General features: G+C 48.3%; 1 pseudogene; it reads left to right on the forward strand.

Moving 5' to 3' along the window:
• Positions 1 to 22,163, forward strand: part of LOC135536018 (C-myc promoter-binding protein-like) — a 167,222-nt pseudogene that overhangs the window by 47,764 nt on the left and 97,295 nt on the right.

Raw genomic sequence — 22,163 nt, forward strand, 5'->3', positions numbered from 1 at the left:
AACCACCACTCACTGACCTGGGGGAGTTATGACCTGGGGTAGGTAGATAAACCACCACACACTGACCTGGGGTAGGTAGATAAACCACCACACACTGACCTGGGGTAGTTAGATAAACCACCACTCACTGACCTGGGGTAGGTAGATAAACCACCACTCACTGACCTGGGGTAGTTATGACCTGGGGTAGGTAGATAAACCACCACTCACTGACCTGGGGTAGGTAGATAAACCACCACTCACTGACCTGGGGTAGGTAGATAAACCACCACACACTGACCTGGGGTAGTTATGACCTGGGGTAGTTATGACCTGGGGTAGTTATGACCTGGGGTAGGTAGACAAACCACCACTCACTGACCTGGGGTAGTTATGACCTGGGGTAGTTATGACCTGGGGTAGTTATGACCTGGGGTAGGTAGACAAACCACCACTCACTGACCTGGGGTAGGTAGATAAACCACCACTCACTGACCTGGGGTAGTTATGACCTGGGGTAGGTAGATAAACCACCACTCACTGACCTGGGGTAGGTAGATAAACCACCACTCACTGACCTGGGGTAGGTAGACAAACCACCACTCACTGACCTGGGGTAGTTATGACCTGGGGTAGGTAGATAAACCACCACTCACTGACCTGGGGTAGTTATGACCTGGGGTAGGTAGACAAACCACCACTCACTGACCTGGGGTAGGTAGACAAACCACCACTCACTGACCTGGGGTAGTTATGACCTGGGATAGTTATGACCTGGGGTAGTTATGACCTGGGGTAGGTAGATAAACCACCACTCACTGACCTGGGGTAGGTAGATAAACCACCACTCACTGACCTGGGGTAGGTAGATATACCACCACTCACTGACCTGGGGTAGGTAGATAAACCACCACTCACTGACCTGGGGTAGTTATGACCTGGGGTAGGTAGATAAACCACCACTCACTGACCTGGGGTAGTTATGACCTGGGGTAGGTAGACAAACCACCACTCACTGACCTGGGGTAGTTATGACCTGGGGTAGGTAGACAAACCACCACTCACTGACCTGGGGTAGTTAGATAAACCACCACTCACTGACCTGGGGTAGGTAGATAAACCACCACTCACTGACCTGGGGTAGTTATGACCTGGGGTAGGTAGATAAACCACCACTCACTGACCTGGGGTAGGTAGATAAACCACCACTCACTGACCTGGGGTAGTTATGACCTGGGGTAGGTAGACAAACCACCACTCACTGACCTGGGGTAGGTAGACAAACCACCACTCACTGACCTGGGGTAGGTAGATAAACCACCACACACTGACCTGGGGTAGGTAGATAAACCACCACTCACTGACCTGGGGTAGTTATGACCTGGGGTAGGTAGACAAACCACCACTCACTGACCTGGGGTAGGTAGACAAACCACCACTCACTGACCTGGGGTAGGTAGATAAACCACCACACACTGACCTGGGGTAGGTAGATAAACCACCACTCACTGACCTGGGGTAGTTATGACCTGGGGTAGGTAGATAAACCACCACTCACTGACCTGGGGTAGTTATGACCTGGGGTAGGTAGATAAACCACCACTCACTGACCTGGGGTAGGTAGATAAACCACCACACACTGACCTGGGGTAGGTAGATAAACCACCACTCACTGACCTGGGGTAGTTATGACCTGGGGTAGGTAGATAAACCACCACTCACTGACCTGGGGTAGTTATGACCTGGGGTAGGTAGATAAACCACCACTCACTGACCTGGGGTAGTTATGACCTGGGGTAGGTAGATAAACCACCACTCACTGACCTGGGGTAGGTAGACAAACCACCACACACTGACCTGGGGTAGGTAGACAAACCACCACTCACTGACCTGGGGTAGTTATGACCTGGGGTAGGTAGATAAACCACCACTCACTGACCTGGGGTAGTTATGACCTGGGGTAGGTAGATAAACCACCACTCACTGACCTGGGGTAGTTATGACCTGGGGTAGGTAGATAAACCACCACTCACTGACCTGGGGTAGGTAGACAAACCACCACACACTGACCTGGGGTAGTTATGACCTGGGGTAGGTAGATAAACCACCACTCACTGACCTGGGGTAGGTAGACAAACCACCACACACTGACCTGGGGTAGGTAGATAAACCACCACTTACTGACCTGGGGTAGGTAGATAAACCACCACTCACTGACCTGGGGTAGTTATGACCTGGGGTAGGTAGATAAACCACCACTCACTGACCTGGGGTAGTTATGACCTGGGGTAGGTAGACAAACCACCACACACTGACCTGGGGTAGTTATGACCTGGGGTAGGTAGACAAACCACCACACACTGACCTGGGGTAGTTATGACCTGGGGTAGGTAGATAAACCACCACTCACTGACCTGGGGTAGTTATGACCTGGGGTAGGTAGACAAACCTGGGGTAGTTATGACCTGGGGTAGGCAGACAAACCACCACTCACTGACCTGGGGTAGTGATGACCTGGGGTAGGTAGACAAACCACCACTCACTGACCTGGGGTAGTTATGACCTGGGGTAGGTAGACAAACCTGGGGTAGTTATGACCTGGGGTAGGCAGACAAACCACCACTCACTGACCTGGGGTAGTGATGACCTGGGGTAGGTAGACAAACCACCACACACTGACCTGGGGTAGTGATGACCTGGGGTAGGCAGACAAACCACCACTCACTGACCTGGGGTAGTTATGACCTGGGGTAGGTAGACAAACCTGGGGTAGTTATGACCTGGGGTAGGCAGACAAACCACCACTCACTGACCTGGGGTAGGTAGATAAACCACCACACACTGACCTGGGGTAGGCAGACAAACCACCACTCACTGACCTGGGGTAGTTATGACCTGGGGTAGTTATGACCTGGGGTAGTTATGACCTGGGGTAGGTAGACAAACCACCACTCACTGACCTGGGATAGTTATGACCTGGGGTAGTCAGACAAACCACCACTCACTGACCTGGGGTAGTTATGACCTGGGGTAGGTAGACAAACCTGGGGTAGTTATGACCTGGGGTAGGTAGACAAACCTGGGGTAGTTATGACCTGGGGTAGGTAGATAAACCACCACTCACTGACCTGGGGTAGGTAGATAAACCACCACTCACTGACCTGGGGTAGGTAGATAAACCACCACTCACTGACCTGGGGTAGGTAGACAAACCACCACACACTGACCTGGGGTAGTTATGACCTGGGGTAGGTAGATAAACCACCACTCACTGACCTGGGGTAGGTAGACAAACCACCACTCACTGACCTGGGGTAGGTAGATAAACCACCACTCACTGACCTGGGGTAGTTTTGACCTGAGGTAGGTAGATAAACCACCACTCACTGACCTGGGGTAGGTAGACAAACCACCACTCACTGACCTGGGGTAGGTAGATAAACCACCACTCACTGACCTGGGGTAGTTATGACCTGGGGTAGGTAGACAAACCACCACACACTGACCTGGGGTAGTTATGACCTGGGGTAGGTAGACAAACCACCACACACTGACCTGGGGTAGTTTTGACCTGGGGTAGTTATGACCTGGGGTAGGTAGATAAACCACCACTCACTGACCTGGGTAGTTATGACCTGGGGTAGGTAGACAAACCTGGGGTAGTTATGACCTGGGGTAGGCAGACAAACCACCACTCACTGACCTGGGGTAGGTAGATAAACCTGGGGTAGTTATGACCTGGGGTAGGTAGACAAACCTGGACCAAACATGGATTCCCACCCCAACAACGAGTACAAAGTATCAGTTCTCTATGTTTAACAAGTAGTATGGAGCCTGCTGCTTGGAGTATTGTTTCTTCATATTATGTCATGTATTCTTAGTCAATTTGAGTGTCCTCCTCCCCCCTGTTCAGATAAATTAGTAATTGAAGTAATTTATGTCCCTTCCTACATCCTGATATTACCAGGTTCTGATCACTAGATGGCGCTGTCCCTGCTATTAGGGGATATTATTTTTAAAGAATGTAGGATGGGACATAAACCTAACAACTTCAATGAAAAAAAACAGGTCTCGGGTTTTATGAATAAACAACTGATATTGTGGAAGGAGTGGAAGGAGCAGTTGATGCAGGGTCAGGGTTAGAGGTCACGGTTAGAGGTCACGGTTAGTGTCGTAGCTAAATGACAGATTCCTCTCCTCCTCCCAGTGTTCTGTATGAGTGGAAGGAGCAGTTGAAGCAGGGTCAGGGTTAGAGGTCACGGTTAGTGCCGTAGCTAAATTACAGATTCCTCTCCTCCTCCCAGTGTTCTGTATGAGTGGAAGGAGCGGTTGAAGCAGGGTCAGGGTTAGAGGTCAGGGTTAGAGGTCACGGTTAGAGGTCACGGTTAGTGTCGTAGCTAAATGACAGATTCCTCTCCTCCTCCCAGTGTTCTGTATGAGTGGAAGGAGCGGTTGAAGGAGGGTCAGAGGTCAGGGTTAGAGGTCATGGTTAGTGTCGTAGCTACATGACAGATTCCTCTCCTCCTCCCAGTGTTCTGTATGAGTGGAAGGAGCGGTTGAAGCAGGGTCAGGGTTAGAGGTCAGGGTTAGAGGTCATGGTTAGGGTCGTAGCTAAATGACAGATTCCTCTCCTCCTCCCAGTGTTCTGTATGAGTGGAAGGAGCGATTGAAGCAGGGTCAGAGGTCAGGGTTAGAGGTCATGGTTAGTGTCGTAGCTAAATGACAGATTCCTCTCCTCCTCCCAGTGTTCTGTATGAGTGGAAGGAGCGGTTGAAGCAGGGTTGCCACATCATCCAGACCACGCCCTCCGGACGCCCTGCCAACATAAGCTCCACCTCCTCCCAGAGGATCTACGTGACGTATCGCCGCGCCACGGAGAGCCAGACCTACGCCGCCCTGGCCGTCACAGACATCTGTGTCATCATCCCCAGCAAGGGAGAGACGCCACCACACACCTTCTGCAAGGTGGACAAGAACCTCAACAGCAGTATGGTGAGATGAGGGAGGGAGGGAGGGAGGGAGGGAGGGAGGGAGGGAGGGAGGGAGGGATAACATGGATGCTATGTGTTAACAGAGAGAGAGGTAGAGATAACATGGATGCTATGTGTTAACAGAGAGAGAGGCAGAGATAACATGGATGCTATGTGTTAACAGAGAGAGAGGTAGAGATAACATGGATGATATGAGTTAACAGAGAGAGAGGTAGAGATAACATGGATGCTATGTGTTAACAGAGAGAGAGAGGTAGAGATAACATGGATGCTGTTTTAACAGAGAGAGAGAGGTAGAGATAACATGGATGCTATGTGTTAACAGAGAGAGAGAGGTAGAGATAACATGGATGCTATGTGTTAACAGAGAGAGAGGTAGAGATAACATGGATGCTATGTTTTAACAGAGAGAGAGGTAGAGATAACATGGATGATATGAGTTAACAGAGAGAGAGGTAGAGATAACATGGATGATATGAGTTAACAGAGAGAGAGGTAGAGATAACATGGATGCTATGTGTTAACAGAGAGAGAGGTAGACATAACATGGATGCTATGTGTTAACAGAGAGAGGTAGAGATAACATGGATGCTATGTGTTAAAGAGAGAGAGAGGTAGAGATAACATGGATGCTATGTGTTAACAGAGAGAGGTAGAGATAACATGGATGCTATGTGTTAACAGAGAGAGATAGAGATAACATGGATGCTATGTGTTAACAGAGAGAGGTAGAGATAACATGGATGCTATGTGTTAAAGAGAGAGAGAGGTAGAGATAACATGGATGCTATGTGTTAAAGAGAGAGAGAGGTAGAGATAACATGGATGCTATGTGTTAACAGAGAGAGGTAGAGATAACATGGATGCTATGTGTTAACAGAGAGAGGTAGAGATAACATGGATGCTATGTGTTAACAGAGAGAGGTAGAGATAACATGGATGCTATGTGTTAACAGAGAGAGGTAGAGATAACATGGATGCTATGTGTTAACAGAGAGAGGTAGAGATAACATGGATGCTATGTGTTAACAGAGAGAGAGAGGTAGATATAACATGGATGCTATGTGTTAACAGAGAGAGGTAGATATAACATGGATGCTATGTGTTAACAGAGAGAGAGGTAGAGATAACATGGATGCTATGTGTTAACAGAGAGAGAGGTAGAGATAACATGGATGCTATGTGTTAACAGAGAGAGAGGTAGAGATAACATGGATGCTATGTGTTAACAGAGAGAGAGAGGTAGAGATAACATGGATGCTATGTGTTAACAGAGAGAGAGAGGTAGAGATAACATGGATGCTATGTGTTAACAGAGAGAGAGGTAGAGATAACATGGATGCTATGTGTTAACAGAGAGAGAGAGGTAGAGATAACATGGATGCTATGTGTTAACAGAGAGAGAGAGGTAGAGATAACATGGATGCTATGTGTTAACAGAGAGAGGTAGAGATAACATGGATGCTATGTGTTAACAGAGAGAGAGGTAGAGATAACATGGATGCTATGTGTTAACAGAGAGAGGTAGATATAACATGGATGCTATGTGTTAACAGAGAGAGGTAGAGATAACATGGATGCTATGTGTTAACAGAGAGAGGTAGAGATAACATGGATGCTATGTGTTAACAGAGAGAGAGAGGTAGAGATAACATGGATGCTATGTGTTAACAGAGAGAGAGAGGTAGAGATAACATGGATGCTATGTGTTAACAGAGAGAGAGGTAGAGATAACATGGATGCTATGTGTTAACAGAGAGAGAGAGGTAGAGATAACATGGATGCTATGTGTTAACAGAGAGAGAGAGGTAGAGATAACATGGATGCTATGTGTTAACAGAGAGAGGTAGAGATAACATGGATGCTATGTGTTAACAGAGAGAGAGGTAGAGATAACATGGATGCTATGTGTTAACAGAGAGAGAGGTAGAGATAACATGGATGCTATGTGTTAACAGAGAGAGAGGTAGAGATAACATGGATGCTATGTGTTAACAGAGAGAGAGAGGTAGAGATAACATGGATGCTATGTGTTAACAGAGAGAGAGGTAGAGATAACATGGATGCTGTGTTAACAGAGAGAGAGAGAGGTAGAGATAACTTAGATGCTGTGTTAACAGAGAGAGAGAGAGGTAGAGATAACTTAGATGCTGTGTTAACAGAGAGAGAGAGGTAGAGATAACATGGATGCTGTGTTAACAGAGAGAGAGAGAGGTAGAGATAACATGGATGATATAAGAAAGAGTGTGGTGTGATTCCAATCCAAACAACACGTGCCGTCTCTGTTTTCAGTGGGGTTCCTCTGTCTATCTGTGTTACAAGAAGTCTGTGGCCAAACCCAACACCATAGCCTACAAGGCAGGTGAGTGAACGTCCCCGGAAGAGGAGAAATGACATGTATCTGTAGAAACCCCGACGTTTAGTTAAGTATCTCCTGCACACCACCACACAGGAGGTGGAATATCGCCGCAGTCACGATTTATTTTACCTTTATTTAACCAGGCAAGTCAGTTAAGAACAAACTCTTATTTTCAATGACGGCCTAGGAACAGTGGGGTCAACTGCCTGTTCAGGGGCAGAAGGACAGATTTGTACCTTGTCAGCTCGGGGATTCGAACTTGCAACCTTTTGGTTACTAGTCCAACGCTCTGACCACTAGGCTACCCTGCCGCCCGATGATATTATTGCCAGTCTTTAAAACAGACATTTGTCATGGTATATCATATACACATGGCCACAATCAAGAACTGCCACTACCTGTTTAATGGCCGTTAGCATTACGTGGACGGCTGTATACGTGATGTGCTGTTGTCTCTTGGTCGTGTCAGACACAGTTGAACAGTACTATCCTCACAGAGCCCAGTCACTGTCCAAGGCCCTGTAGTATGGTAGCTTCACACTGATTTAAACAACATGTGTTTATTTAACCTGTATTTAATAAGAGGGACTGATAAGCAGGCCCTCTGGCCAGTTCTTTTCATCTGAAACACAATGAGCCCCATTGATGGACAGGCTGACATTCCATTTGACTGAATCATTGTCCCAATTGGCACCCTATTCCCTATAGACCTCTATCAAAAGTAGTGCACTACATAGGGAATAGGGGGCCATTTGGGACGCAATCCTGATGTTCCTCTGGAGACTCCCTCCAATCCTCTTGCTCTCCTGTACAGGAAAATACATGCTACTGGAGACTCCCTCCAATCCGCTGCACAGAAAAGACAGGAGACTTCTATAGCCAGCATCCACAGACAAAAGTCTCCAGCTGCTCATTTTGACTGAGAAAAGGTTTTGGTACGGGTACATTGTGGTACTTGTCATTTTTATGCTAATTCTCTGGTTATGAGTCATTCATGTTTATAACAGGGTTTGGATTCTCCCTGGTTGGCTGGTGAGTCATTCATGTTTATAACAGGGTTTGGATTCTCCCTGGTTGGCTGGTGAGTCATTCATGTTTATAACAGGGTTTGGATTCTCCCTGGTTGGCTGGTGAGTCATTCATGTTTATAACAGGGTTTGGATTCTCCCTGGTTGGCTGGTGAGTCATTCATGTTTATAACAGGGTTTGGATTCTCCTGGTTGGCTGGTGAGTCATTCATGTTTATAACAGGGTTTGGATTCTCCCTGGTTGGCTGGTGAGTCATTCATGTTTATAACAGGGTTTGGATTCTCCCTGGTTGGCTGGTGAGTCATTCATGTTTATAACAGGGTTTGGATTCTCCCTGGTTGGCTGGTGAGTCATTCATGTTTATAACAGGGTTTGGATTCTCCCTGGTTGGCTGGTGAGTCATTCATGTTTATAACAGGGTTTGGATTCTGCCTGGTTGGCTGGTGAGTCATTCATGTTTATAACAGGGTTTGGATTCTCCCTGGTTGGCTGGTGAGTCATTCATGTTTATAACAGGGTTTGGATTCTCCCTGGTTGGCTGGTGAGTCATTCATGTTTATAACAGGGTTTGGATTCTCCCTGGTTGGCTGGTGAGTCATTCATGTTTATAACAGGGTTTGGATTCTCCTGGTTGGCTGGTGAGTCATTCATGTTTATAACAGGGTTTGGATTCTCCCTGGTTGGCTGGTGAGTCATTCATGTTTATAACAGGGTTTGGATTCTCCCTGGTTGGCTGGTGAGTCATTCATGTTTATAACAGGGTTTGGATTCTCCCTGGTTGGCTGGTGAGTCATTCATGTTTATAACAGGGTTTGGATTCTCCCTGGTTGGCTGGTGAGTCATTCATGTTTATAACAGGGTTTGGATTCTCCCTGGTTGGCTGGTGAGTCATTCATGTTTATAACAGGGTTTGGATTCTCCCTGGTTGGCTGGTGAGTCATTCATGTTTATAACAGGGTTTGGAGTAAATGTGGACACTGTTTTTCTCTACACTGTTCATTGTGACACAAACGGTTGTAGCTTTTTTCTCCCACAGTTACTTGGTTGTTCAATGCAAATGCTCTAGTGATGAGTCATGGATGTTTACAGCAGGGTCGGAGGGATTCTCCCTGGTTGGCTGGTATATCAGAGATTGTCCCTGGTTGGCTGGTATATCAGAGATTGTCCCTGGTTGGCTGATATAGCAGAGATTCACATTGGTTGGCTGATGTATCAGAGATTCACCCTGGTTGGCTGATGTATCAGAGATTCTCCCTGGTTGGCTGATGTATCAGAGATTCTCTCTGGTTGGCTGATGTATCAGAGATTCTTCCTGGTTGGCTGATGTATCAGAGATTCTTCCTGGTTGGCTGATGTATCAGAGATTCTTCCTGGTTGGCTGATGTATCAGAGATTCTTCCTGGTTGGCTGATGTATCAGAGATTCTTCCTGGTTGGCTGATGTATCAGAGATTCTTCCTGGTTGGCTGATGTATCAGAGATTCTCCCTGGTTGGCTGATGTATCAGATTCTCTCTGGTTGGCTGATGTATCAGAGATTCTTCCTGGTTGGCTGATGTATCAGAGATTCTCCCTGGTTGGCTGATGTATCAGATTCTCTCTGGTTGGCTGATGTATCAGAGATTCTCTCTGGTTGGCTGATGTATCAGAGATTCTTCCTGGTTGGCTGATGTATCAGAGATTCTTCCTGGTTGGCTGATGTATCAGAGATTCTTCCTGGTTGGCTGGTGTATCAGAGAATGTCCCCGGTTGGCTGATGTATCAGAGATTCTCCCCGGTTGGCTGATGTATCAGAGATTCACCCTGGTTGGCTGATGTATCAGAGATTCTCCCTGGTTGGCTGGTGTATCAGAGATTCTCCCTGGTTGGCTGATGTATCTGAGATTCTTCCTGGTTGGCTGATGTATCAGAGATTCTCCCTGGTTGGCTGATATATCAGAGATTCTTCCTGGTTGGCTGATGTATCAGAAATTCTTCCTGGTTGGCTGATGTATCAGAGATTCTCCCTGGTTGGCTGATGTATCAGAGATTCTTCCTGGTTGGCTGATGTATCAGAGATTCTCCCTGGTTGGCTGATGTATCAGAGATTCTTCCTGGTTGGCTGATGTATCAGAGATTCTCCTGGTTGGCTGATGTATCAGAGATTCTCCCTGGTTGGCTGATGTATCAGAGATTCTCCCTGGTTGGCTGATGTATCAGAGATTCACCCTGGTTGGCTGGTGTATCAGAGATTCACCCTGGTTGGCTGGTGTATCAGAGATTCACCCTGGTTGGCTGGTGTATCAGAGATTCTTCCTGGTTGGCTGGTGTATCAGAGATTCACCGTGGTTGGCTGGTGTATCAGAGATTCTCCATGGTTGGCTGGTGTATCAGAGATTCACCGTGGTTGGCTGGTGTATCAGAGATTCTCCCTGGTTGGCTGGTGTATCAGAGATTCTCCATGGTTGGCTGATGTATCAGAGATTCACCATGGTTGGCTGGTGTATCAGAGTTTCTCCCTGGTTGGCTGGTGTATCAGAGATTCTCCCTGGTTGGCTGATATAGCAGAGATTGTCCCTGGTTGGCTGATGTAACAGATTCTTCCTGGTTGGCTGGTGTATCAGATTCTTCCTGGTTGGCTGATGTATCAGAGATTCTTCCTGGTTGGCTGATGTATCAGAGATTCTCCCTGGTTGGCTGATGTATCAGAGATTCTTCCTGGTTGGCTGATGTATCAGAGATTCTCCCTGGTTGGCTGATGTATCAGAGATTCTCCCTGGTTGGCTGATGTATCAGAGATTCTCCCTGGTTGGCTGATGTATCAGAGATTCACCCTGGTTGGCTGGTGTATCAGAGATTCTTCCTGGTTGGCTGGTGTATCAGAGATTCTTCCTGGTTGGCTGGTGTATCAGAGATTCACCGTGGTTGGCTGGTGTATCAGAGATTCTCCATGGTTGGCTGGTGTATCAGAGATTCACCGTGGTTGGCTGGTGTATCAGAGATTCTCCCTGGTTGGCTGGTGTATCAGAGATTCTCCATGGTTGGCTGATGTATCAGAGATTCACCATGGTTGGCTGGTGTATCAGAGTTTCTCCCTGGTTGGCTGGTGTATCAGAGATTCTCCCTGGTTGGCTGATATAGCAGAGATTGTCCCTGGTTGGCTGATGTAACAGATTCTTCCTGGTTGGCTGGTGTATCAGAGATTCACCGTGGTTGGCTGGTGTATCAGAGATTCTCCATGGTTGGCTGGTGTATCAGAGATTCACCGTGGTTGGCTGGTGTATCAGAGTTTCTCCCTGGTTGGCTGGTGTATCAGAGATTCACCGTGGTTGGCTGGTGTATCAGAGATTCTCCATGGTTGGCTGGTGTATCAGAGATTCACCGTGGTTGGCTGGTGTATCAGAGTTTCTCCCTGGTTGGCTGGTGTATCAGAGATTCACCGTGGTTGGCTGGTGTATCAGAGATTCTCCATGGTTGGCTGGTGTATCAGAGATTCACCGTGGTTGGCTGGTGTATCAGAGTTTCTCCCTGGTTGGCTGGTGTATCAGAGATTCACCGTGGTTGGCTGGTGTATCAGAGATTCTCCATGGTTGGCTGGTGTATCAGAGATTCACCGTGGTTGGCTGGTGTATCAGAGTTTCTCCCTGGTTGGCTGGTGTATCAGAGATTCACCGTGGTTGGCTGGTGTATCAGAGATTCTCCATGGTTGGCTGGTGTATCAGAGATTCACCGTGGTTGGCTGGTGTATCAGAGATTCTCCCTGGTTGGCTGGTGTATCAGAGATTCTCCATGGTTGGCTGATGTATCAGAGATTCACCGTGGTTGGCTGGTGTATCAGAGTTTCTCCCTGGTTGGCTGGTGTATCAGAGATTCACCGTGGTTGGCTGGTGTATCAGAGATTCTCCATGGTTGGCTGGTGTATCAGAGATTCACCGTGGTTGGCTGGTGTATCAGAGATTCTCCATGGTTGGCTGGTGTATCAGAGATTCACCGTGGTTGGCTGGTGTATCAGAGATTCTCCATGGTTGGCTGGTGTATCAGAGATTCACCGTGGTTGGCTGGTGTATCAGAGATTCTCCATGGTTGGCTGGTGTATCAGAGATTCTCCATGGTTGGCTGATGTATCAGAGATTCACCGTGGTTGGCTGGTGTATCAGAGATTCTCCATGGTTGGCTGGTGTATCAGAGATTCTCCATGGTTGGCTGATGTATCAGAGATTCACCGTGGTTGGCTGGTGTATCAGAGATTCTCCATGGTTGGCTGATGTATCAGAGATTCTCCATGGTTGGCTGGTGTATCAGAGAATGTCCCTGGTTGGCTGATGTATCAGAGAATGTCCCTGGTTGGCTGGTGTATCAGAGATTCATCGTGGTTGGCTGATGAGCCAGTAAGAGAGAGCGATATATCCCAGAGGATATGGGCTTGGCAGGGTGTGTGTGTGAGAGAGAGAGCGATATATCCCAGAGGATATGGGCTTGGCAGGGTGTGTGTGTGAGAGAGAGAGCGATATATCCCAGAGGATATGGGCTTGGCAGGGTGTGTGTGAGAGAGAGAGAGCGATATATCCCAGAGGATATGGGCTTGGCAGGGTGTGTGTGTGAGAGAGAGAGCGATATATCCCAGAGGATATGGGCTTGGCAGGGTGTGTGTGAGAGAGAGAGTCCCCAGAGGATATGAGCTTGGCAGGGTGTGTGTGTGAGAGAGAGTCCCCAGAGGATATGGGCTTGGCAGGGTGTGTGAGAGAGAGAGTCCCCAGAGGATATGAGCCAGGCAGGGTGTGTGTGAGAGAGAGTCCCCAGAGGATATGAGCCAGGCAGGGTGTGTGTGAGAGAGAGTCCCCAGAGGATATGAGCCAGGCAGGGTGTGTGAGAGAGAGAGTCCCCAGAGGATATGAGCCAGGCAAGGTGCATGAGAACATACTGTATGTAGTCTGCAGTGATGTGCTGCTGGCGTGTTAAGACCTTGTTAAGACCTTGTTAAGACGTGTTAAGTCCTTGTTAAGTCCTTGTTAAGACTTGTTAAGACTTGTTAAGACGTTGTTAACTGCTGGCGTGTTAAGACCTTGTTAAGACCTTGTTAAGACCTTGTTAAGACCTTGTTAAGACCTTGTTAAGACGTGTTAAGTCCTTGTTAAGACTTGTTAAGACTTGTTAAGACGTTGTTAAGACGTGTTAAGTCCTTGTTAAGACTTGTTAAGACCTTGTTAAGACCTTGTTAAGACCTTGTTAAGACGTGTGGTGGCGTGTTGTGAGACAGACAGTGTTCTGGGTTAAACACTGTTAATGATGCCAATACACGCTCCTAGAGCCTTAAAGGGATAGTTTCACCCAAGTAAGAGAATGACTCTCTTTCTTTGGGACAGCATGATGCTCACCAGTCCAAAACACTGCCTAGAGTTTGGCCTAAATAATAGTGTAATTACTGAGCTAGGCCTAAGTGTAGCTAATTGGCGTCTATGGACAATAACTAGGCCTAATGAACAATAACTTCATTATCTGTCAGCGACTGCTTAGTGCTACAGGAACTGTCTAGTGTTGCATGTAATGATGATTATGATCATGTCATGATACATTAAATGAGAGAGAGTCCTCTATCAACCCACAGCTGTTTAGTGGTTCATTAGGATAGAAACATTCTACATTAACCCATAGGTGTTTAGTGGTTCATTAGGATAGAAACATTCTACATTAACCCATATCTGTTTAGTGGTTCATTAGGATAGAAACATTCTACATTAACCCCCATTTTATTGAGGTGTGATCTCCTTCATTCCTTCCCTCCCCCTCTCCTTCTCTTCCTCTCCTTCCCCCACTCCCTCCTCCCTCCCCTCCCTTCCCTCCCCCTCCCTCCCCTCCCTCCCTCCCTCCTTTCCCTCCCCCTCCCCCTCCCTCCCTCTTCCCCCTCCCCCTCCCTCCCTCTCCCCTTTCCTCCCCCTCCCTCCCTCCTTTCCCCTCCCTCCCTCCCTCTCTCCCCCTCCCTCCCCCTCCCCTTTCCTCCCCCCTCCCTCCCTCTCCCTTTCCCCTCCCTCCCTCCCTCTCCCCATTCCCCCCCTCCCTCCCTCCCTCCCTCTCCCCCTCCCTCTCCCTCCCTCCCTCCCTCCCTCCCTCCCTCCCTCCCTCCCTCCCTCCCTCCCTCCCTCCCTCCCTCCCTCCCTCCCTCCCTCTCCCCCCTCCCTCTCCCCTCCCTCCCTCCCCCTCCCTCCCTCCCTCCCTCCCTCCCTCCCTCCCTCCCTCTCCCCTGCCTCCCTCCCCCTCCCCCCCCCCTCCCTCCCCCCTCCCTCCCTCCCTGCCTCCCTCCCTCTCCCTCCCTCCCTCCCCCCCCCCTCCCCTCCCTCCCTCCCTCCCTCCCTCCCTCCCTCCCTCCCTCCCTCTCCCCTGCCTCCCTCCCCCTCCCCCTCCCTCCCTCCCTCCCTCCCTCCCTCCCTCCCTCCCTCTCCCCTCCCTCTCCCCTCCCTCCCTCCCCCTCCCTCCCTCCCTGCCTCCCTCCCTCCCTCCCTCCCCCCCCCTCCCCTCCCTCCCTCCCTCCCTCTCCCTCCCTCCCTCCCTCCCTCCCTCTCCCCTCCCTCTCCCTCCCTCCTCCCTCCCTCTCCCCCTCCCCCCTCCCTCCCTCCCCTCCCTCCCTCCCCTCCCTCCCTCCCTCCCTCCCCCTCCCTCCCCCTCCCTCCCCTCCCTCCCCTCCCCTCCCTCTCTCCCCCTCCCTCCCTCCCTCCCTCCCCCTCCCTCCCTCCCTCCCTCCCTCTCCCCTCCCTCCCTCCCTCCCTCTCCCTCCCTCTCCCCTCCCTCCCTCCCTCCAGGTCTGTTTAGCAGGTATCCTGAGGAGGACTATGAGTCCTTCCCCCTGCCTGAGTCCGTGCCTCTGTTCTGTCTGCCCATGGGGGCCACCATCGAGGCCTGGCCGGCTCAGACCAAATACCCCCTGCCTGTCTTCTCCACCTTCGTACTGACCGGATCCTCTGGAGAGAAGGTGACACACACTCACACACACACTCACACACACACACACACACACACACACACACACACACACACACACACACACACACACACACACACACACACACACACACACACACACACACACACACACACACACACAAACACCTAACCTTTCGAGAATGGTTATTCCACCATGCACTCCCGTCCACATGCACGCACTAGGTCCAAGGAATGTTATCTCAACAAACAAACACGCATCCACACACTCTCATACATGTGGACACACTTACACACCTCCTAATCCTCAAGAACGCGTATACCTCCTACATACACACACTCTCACACACGTGGACACACATACACACACTCTCACACATTTGGACACACTCGGACACACTTACACACCTCCTAATCCTCAAGAACGCGTATACCTCCTACATACACACACTCTCACACACGTGGACACACATACACACCTCCTAATCCCCAAGAACGCGTATACCTCCTACATACACACACTCGGACACACATACACACCTCCTAATCCCCAAGAACGCGTATACCTCCTACATACACACACATGCAGCTAACCTCCAAGGAATGTTTTCCCACCGAACACACACACACTGACACACACACACACACACACCTACGCATTTGTATTTTTTATGGATCCCCATTAGTTCCTGTCAAGACAGCAGCTACTCTTCCTGGGGTTTATTATGGATCCCCATTAGTTCCTGCCAAGACAGCAGCTACTCTTCCTGGGGTTTATTATGGATCCCCATTAGTTCCTGCCAAGGCAGCAGCTACTCTTCCTGGGGTTTATTATGGATCCCCATTAGTTCCTGCCAAGACAGCAGCTACTCTTCCTGGGGTTCATTATGGATCCCCATTAGTTCCTGCCAAGGCAGCAGCTACTTTTCCTGGGGTTTATTATGGATCCCCATTAGTTCCTGCCAAGGCAGCAGCTACTCTTCCTGGGGTTCATTATGGATCCCCATTAGTTCCTGCCAAGGCAGCAGCTACTCTTCCTACGGTTTATTATGGATCCCCATTAGTTCCTGCCAAGGCAGCAGCTACTCTTCCTGGGGTTCATTATGGATCCCCATTAGTTCCTGTCAAGGCAGCAGCTACTCTTCCTGGGGTTTATTATGGATCCCCATTAGTTCCTGCCAAGGCAGCAGCTACTCTTCCTGGGGTTTATTATGGATCCCCATTAGTTCCTGCCAAGGCAGCAGCTACTCTTCCTGGGGTTTATTATGGATCCCCATTAGTTCCTGCCAAGGCAGCAGCTACTCTTCCTACGGTTTATTATGGATCCCCATTAGTTCCTGCCAAGGCAGCAGCTACTCTTCCTGGGGTTTATTATGGATCCCCATTAGTTCCTGCCAAGGCAGCAGCTACTCTTCCTGGGGTTTATTATGGATCCCCATTAGTTCCTGCCAAGGCAGCAGCTACTCTTCCTGGGGTTCATTATGGATCCCCATTAGTTCCTGCCAAGGCAGCAGCTACTCTTCCTACGGTTTATTATGGATCCCCATTAGTTCCTGCCAAGGCAGCAGCTACTCTTCCTGGGGTTTATTATGGATCCCCATTAGTTCCTGCCAAGGCAGCAGCTACTCTTCCTGGAGGTTATTATGGATCCCCATTAGTTCTCGTCAAGGCAGCAGCTTCTCTTCCTGGGGTTTATTATGGATCCCCATTAGTTCCTGCCAAGGCAGCAGCTACTCTTCCTGGGGTTTATTATGGATCCCCATTAGTTCCTGCCAAGGCAGCAGCTACTCTTCCTGGGGTTTATTATGGATCCCCATTAGTTCCCGTCAAGGCAGCAGCTTCTCTTCCTTGGGTTTATTATGGATCCCCATTAGTTCCTGCCAAGGCAGCAGCTACTCTTCCTGGGGTTTATTATGGATCCCCATTAGTTCCTGTCAAGACAACAGATACTCTTCCTGGGGTCTGAACACATTAAAGCACTTACTGTACATCACACATAAAACAAAAGATATGGTGTGTGTAAAACCACCATACAATAATATTACACTGTATGTGTGCTAGTGTGTGTGTGTGTGTGTGTGTGTGTGTGTGTGTGTGTGTGTGTGTGTGTGTGTGTGTGTGTGTGTGTGTGTGTGTGTGTGTGTGTCTTCACAGTCCCCGCTGTTCCATAAGGTGTATATTTATCTGTTTTCTAAATGATTCTACTGCTTGCATCAGTTACCTGATGTGGAATAGAGTTCCATGTGGTCATGGCTCTATGTAGTACTGTGGAATAGAGTTCCATGTAGTCATGGCTCTATGTAGTACTGTGGAATAGAGTTCCATGTAGTCGTGGCTCTATGTAGGACTGTGGAATAGAGTTCCATGTAGTCGTGGCTCTATGTCGTACTGTGGAATAGAGTTCCATGTAGTCGTGGCTCTATGTAGGACTGTGGAATAGAGTTCCATGTAGTCTTGGCTCTATGTCGTACTGTGGAATAGAGTTCCATGTAGTCATGGCTCTATGTAGGACTGTGGAATAGAGTTCCATGTAGTCATGGCTCTATGTCGTACTGTGGAATAGAGTTCCATGTAGTCATGGCTCTATGTAGTACTGTGGAATAGAGTTTCATGTAGTCATGGCTCTATGTAGGACTGTGGAATAGAGTTCCATGTAGTCATGGCTCTATGTAGTACTGTGCTCCTCCCATAGTCTGTTCTGGACTTGGGGACTGTGAAGAGACCTCTGGTGGCATGTCTACCTCTTGTGGCAGGCATTGACACATTCACACACAACAACAGCTGAGGGGGACCTCAGCCAAAACATTACCCATACTGGGGCACCAGGAAACCACGGTGACGCACAGCACACGCCAGCAGCGAAAGTGGGTCACACACACACACACACACACACACACACACACACACACACACACACACACACACACACACACACACACACAGACACACACATAAGAATGAAATGGAACAGATACAATCAGAAATAGATAGGCAGTCACAGCTGCCGGAAGGAACTTGGCTTCAAAGAGTAACCACCAAGGAGAAACACCACAGTGACAGGCAGCAAGGAAACAGCTAGCTATTAGCTAGCTAGCTTATCTGTAAACACCACAGTGACAGGCAGCAAGGTAACAGCTAGCTATTAGCTAGCTAGCTTATCTGTAAACACCACAGTGACAGGCAGCAAGGTAACAGCTAGCTATTAGCTAGCTAGCTTATCTGTAAACACCACAGTGACAGGCAGCAAGGTAACAGCTAGCTAGTAGCTAGCTAGCTTATCTATAAACACCACAGTGACAGGCAGCAAGGAAACATCCAGCTATTAGCTAGCTAGCTTATCTATAAACACCACAGTGACAGGCAGCAAGGAAACATCCAGCTATTAGCTAGCTAGCTTATCTGTAAACACCACAGTGACAGGCAGCAAGGTAACAGCTAGCTATTAGCTAGCTAGCTTATCTGTAAACACCACAGTGACAGGCAGCAAGGTAACAGCTAGCTAGTAGCTTGATTGAGCTTGCCGAGGCTTAGTGGACCTATTGACTACTAGCTAAAATACAACCCCATCTCTGTCTCTGGGGTCTGAAAGTGGAGCTATGTGGTGAAACCCAGGTCTGAATAAAATTAATAGGACCTGAACCCAGGTCTGAATAAAACTAGTAGGACCTGAACCCAGGTCTGAATACAACTAACAGGACCTGAACCCAGGTCTGAATAAAACTAGTAGGACCTGAACCCAGGTCTGAATAAAATTAATAGGACCTGAACCCAGGTCTGAATAAAACTAGTAGGACCTGAACCCAGGTCTGAATACAACTAACAGGACCTGAACCCAGGTCTGAATAAAACCAACATGACCTGAACCCAGGTCTGAATAAAACTAGTAGGACCTGAACCCAGGTCTGAATAAAACCAACATGACCTGAACCCAGGTCTGAATAAGACTAGTAGGACCTGAACCCAGGTCTGAATAAAACTAGTAGGACCTGAACCCAGGTCTGAATAAAACTAGTAGGACCTGAACCCAGGTCTGAATACAGCTAACAGGACCTGAACCCAGGTCTGAATAAGACTAATAGGACCTGAACCCAGGTCTGAATAAGACTAATAGGACCTGAACCCAGGTCTGAATAAAACTAGTAGGACCTGAACCCAGGTCTGAATACAGCTAACAGGACCTGAACCCAGGTCTGAATAAGACTAATAGGACCTGAACCCAGGTCTGAATAAAACTAGTAGGACCTGAACCCAGGTCTGAATACAGCTAACAGGACCTGAACCCAGGTCTGAATAAGACTAATAGGACCTGAACCCAGGTCTGAATACAGCTAACAGGACCTGAACCCAGGTCTGAATACAGCTAACAGGACCTGAACCCAGGTCTGAATAAGACTAATAGGACCTGAACCCAGGTCTGAATAAGACTAATAGGACCTGAACCCAGGTCTGAATAAAACTAATAGGACCTGAACCCAGGTCTGAATAAAAACTAACAGCCCATGAACCCAGGATAGCTACGGTAGCGCCGGGCTTAAAACTAAACACGAAGCAACCAGGGGGTCAAAACGACGGCTGGCGTGCAACCACTCTGTTTGGTTTTGTCTGTCTCGTGGGTGACCCAACTGTGAGTGTGGTAGGTGAGCTGTGTTTTACTAGCCAAGGTCGTAGAGACAGCAAGGAGGTCCTGGTGTACTGCCTCTCATTCTGCACACAGACCAGGCTTCCCTTTAAACTGAGCTTGTCAGCCACTGACATTTACTAACACAAATACAGCATACAGGACAGTGAAGACTGTACACACAGGGAGAACACACCCTCTGACTGAAGGCTGTTCTATACTAGACTACACCCTCTGACTGAAGGCTATTCTATACTAGACTGTACACACAGGGAGAACACACCCTCTGACTGAAGGCTATTCTATACTAGACTATACCCCCTGACTGAAGGCTGTTCTATACTAGACTATACCCCCTGACTGAAGGCTGTTCTATACTAGACTATACCCCCTGACTGAAGGCTGTTCTATACTAGACTATACCCCCTGACAGAAGGCTGTTCTATACTAGACTATACCCCCTGACAGAAGGCTGTTCTATACTAGACTATACCCTCTGACTGAAGGCTGTTCTATACTAGACTATACCCCCTGACTGAAAGCTGTTCTATACTAGACTATACCCTCTGACAGAAGGCTGTTCTATACTAGACTATACCCTCTGACTGAAGGCTGTTCTATACTAGACTATACCCTCTGACAGAAGGCTGTTCTATACTAGACTATACCCTCTGACAGAAGGCTGTTCTATACTAGACTATACCCCCTGACTGAAGGCTGTTCTATACTAGACTATACCCTCTGACAGAAGGCTGTTCTATACTAGACTATACCCTCTGACAGAAGGCTGTTCTATACTAGACTATACCCCCTGACTGAAGGCTGTTCTATACTAGACTATACCCTCTGACAGAAGGCTGTTCTGTACTAGACTATACCCTCTGACAGAAGGCTGTTCTATACTAGACTATACCCTCTGACAGAAGGCTGTTCTATACTAGACTATACCCTCTGACAGAAGGCTGTTCTATACTAGACTATACCCTCTGACAGAAGGCTGTTCTGTACTAGACTATACCCTCTGACAGAAGGCTGTTCTGTACTAGACTGTACCCTCTGACTGAAAGCTGTTCTATACTAGACTATACCTCCTGACTGAAGGCTGTTCTATACTAGACTATACCCTCTGACAGAAGGCTGTTCTATACTAGACTATACCCCCTGACTGAAAGCTGTTCTGAACTAGACTATACCCTCTGACAGAAGGCTGTTCTATACTAGACTATACCCTCTGACAGAAGGCTGTTCTATACTAGACTATACCCCCTGACTGAAAGCTGTTCTGAACTAGACTATACCCTCTGACAGAAGGCTGTTCTATACTAGACTATACCCTCTGACAGAAGGCTGTTCTATACTAGACTATACCCTCTGACAGAAGGCTGTTCTATACTAGACTATACCTCCTGACTGAAGGCTGTTCTATACTAGACTATACCCTCTGACAGAAGGCTGTTCTATACTAGACTATACCCTCTGGCAGAAGGCTGTTCTATACTAGAATATACCCTCTGACAGAAGGCTGTTCTGTACTAGACTATACCCTCTGACAGAAGGCTGTTCTATACTAGACTATACCCCCTGACTGAAGGCTGTTCTATACTAGACTATACCCTCTGACAGAAGGCTGTTCTGTACTAGACTATACCCTCTGACAGAAGGCTGTTCTATACTAGACTATACCCTCTGACAGAAGGCTGTTCTATACTAGACTATACCCTCTGACAGAAGGCTGTTCTGTACTAGACTATACCCTCTGACAGAAGGCTGTTCTGTACTAGACTATACCCTCTGACAGAAGGCTGTTCTGTACTAGACTATACCCTCTGACAGAAGGCTGTTCTATACTAGACTATACCTCCTGACTGAAAGCTGTTCTATACTAGACTATACCCTCTGGCAGAAGGCTGTTCTATACTAGACTGTACACACAGGCAGAACACACCCTCTGACAGAAGGCTGTTCTATACTAGACTGTACACACAGGGAGAACACACCCTCTGACTGAAGGCTGTACTATACTAGACTACACCCTCTGATAGAAAGATGGCTGTTCTATACTAGACTATACCCTCTGACAGCTGACAGAAGACTGTTCTATACTAGACTGTACACACAGGGAGAACACACCCTCTGACTGAAGGCTGTACTATACTAGACTACACCCTCTGATAGAAAGATGGCTGTTCTATACTAGACTATACCCTCTGACAGCTGACAGAAGACTGTTCTATACTAGACTATACCCTCTGACAGAAGGCTGTTCTATACTAGACT

Source organism: Oncorhynchus masou, unplaced genomic scaffold, assembly GCF_036934945.1.
Source record: "Oncorhynchus masou masou isolate Uvic2021 unplaced genomic scaffold, UVic_Omas_1.1 unplaced_scaffold_545, whole genome shotgun sequence".
NCBI classification, from domain to species: Eukaryota; Metazoa; Chordata; class Actinopteri; order Salmoniformes; family Salmonidae; genus Oncorhynchus; species Oncorhynchus masou.